Here is a 2,330-nt window from a genome sequence, read left to right on the forward strand (position 1 = left end):
CGGCCAGCCTAAATATATCTAGTTGTTTTCAAAGCAGCAGAAGCGGAGGTTTGACAGAAGCACGTTTATGTGGTTCAGCACCCTGAGAAAAATGTGCGCAGGCAGACCAAACATGGTTGAAGTCCTTTTGAATTACATTCTTCTGGGACTTTTCGATGTATGACTTTAGGAAAACCCGTTTTGATCAACAACACTAACTACAGTGTGTATCAGTTCCAGGAAGTCAAATCCAATGAAAACCCTTGAAGAGATTGAATGGATGCTATATGTGTGCAAGCCTGGCTTACCTCAGACAACAGGCTAGGGGAGGCTTACTTTATTAGTTGATGTTAGCTAGAATCTGCAAGGAACGTAAAGTATGTTTGAGTCACTGGGTTTATGTGCCTATAGGTATTTATGCAGGAGGTAGACCATGTTGTCAGGATAGGTCGTATGACAGTGAAAGCAGCAAAGATATGGACGCCACACACACACACACATTGCACACACAGATCAATGTCCTTCTTCTGTGTGGTTGATCGAACTAGGCTCGTGGGTTAGCACTTGTTATGCAGCGGGAGGAAGGGGGGGGGGGGGGGGGGTCAATGTCTGTCATTCCCAGACCTCCTCCTCTTTCCGCTGCTGTTATTCACCCTGCTGTATTCACATAACACTAAATAATTACTGCTGCCCACTGTACGTGCGTGTATGTGTGTGTGTGTATGTGTGTGTGTGTGTGTGTGTGTGTGTGTGTACTGTATTTGTGTGGGTGTATATGTGTGTGCACTGTATGTGTGTGTGTATGTGTGTGACATGCCTTGTAAAGGTTTTGAAGAGGGTTGCGGTGCTCAGTTCCCAAGTTCAAAGCTAAAGTGAGTGAAAAGGGGGAAAGATGATAAGACCACTCTAATGCTACTTATTTAGAAAAAAAATGTTGTAGATAAAGAAATAAAAGCTGTAGGGAAACAATGGTGTCTGCTGTGAGTGGCTGATACAGAGGTGAAGTGGCCTGAGATTGCAGCCTCAGCAGCAGTGTGGAGGGGCATCTGGCTCTGTGTGTGTGTGTGAGTGTGTGTGTGTGTGTGTGTGTGTGTGTGGTGGGGGGTCATAATGTTCCTCATTATTAATGCTCAGAGTCATTTCAGTGAGGAGTTTTTTTCTGATGGGGATGGATGAATGGATAGATGGATGGATGGATTGGGAGAGGAGGCTGAAGGGGTGGGGGGTGGTAAGGAGAGAGAAAGTGAGGTTAAGTGGAGGTGTTTAGATGCTGCAGATGCTGAGACCAGATAGAGGGAGAGAGAGAGGGAGAGAGAGAGGGAGAGAGAGAGAGGGAGAGAGAGGGAGAGAGAGAGAGAGGGAGAGAGAGAGCGAGAGAGAGGGAGAGAGAGAGAGTAGACATCACAGGGCTGTATGTTCTCAGCATGTGAGTAGGAACACATAGAATAATTGAGTGCAAATATCCTTATTTTAGCATTGAGCCTTGGTGATGGTAAACATATGTTTTCAGTATTAAATCTATCTCTCCATTCCCAAACGTCCCTCTTTCTGTGCTCACCAAGGCAGTCTCTCTCTTTTGCTTTCTCTCGCCATTCCTTCTCCTTCCTCCCTTTTTCTCCTGCTCATCTCTTTCTCTCGCCTATCATTCCTCCAGTGTTTGGGTTGGGAGCAGGAAGTTTGTCCCGGGGATGTGTGCATTTCGAGGATGTGGTGTGGTGGCGTGGGAGGTTGAGGAAGTGAGTTGTGTGTCCATGGTTGTTTGTCTTCCCCACTGCCCTGCCTGGCACTGTCACGGGCCATTGTGGCAGGCTAGGATTGATGAGGAGCAGGAACCCTGGGGCTAGAGGGCAGGGGCTGGACGGATGGAGCTGGGCCTTGAGTGCTGGGCCAGGGGCTGGAAGGCTGGAGGGCTGGAGGGCTGGGGCTGAGGCTGGAAGGCTGGGGCTGAGGCTGGAGGGCTGGAGGGCTGGAGGGCTGGAGGGCTGGAGGGCTGGCGGGCTGGAGGGCTGGGGCTGAGGCTGGAGGGCTGGAGGGCTGGAGGGCTGGAGCTGGGCCTTGAGGGCTGGGGTCTGGAGGGCTCAGGCTGGAGGGCTGGAGCTGGGCTTTGAGGGCTGGGGTCTGGAGGGCTCAGGCTGGAGGGCTGGAGCTGGAAACAGCACTCTCTGGTACGCAAGGGGAGGGATTTGGACTTGGACTCTGAGGAAAGCTTTGTGTAGTGGTCTCTTTGTGTCTCAATCTATCTATATCTCTCTTTTCTCTCTCTTTCTACACCCCCTGTCTCTTTCACTACTCTTTTCTTTCTCTCATTTTCTCTGCTTTTCTCTTGGCTTCTTTAGAAATATGATACAGGG

The sequence above is a fragment of the Salvelinus namaycush genome, chromosome 8 (assembly GCF_016432855.1).
Source record: "Salvelinus namaycush isolate Seneca chromosome 8, SaNama_1.0, whole genome shotgun sequence".
Classification (NCBI taxonomy): Eukaryota; Metazoa; Chordata; class Actinopteri; order Salmoniformes; family Salmonidae; genus Salvelinus; species Salvelinus namaycush.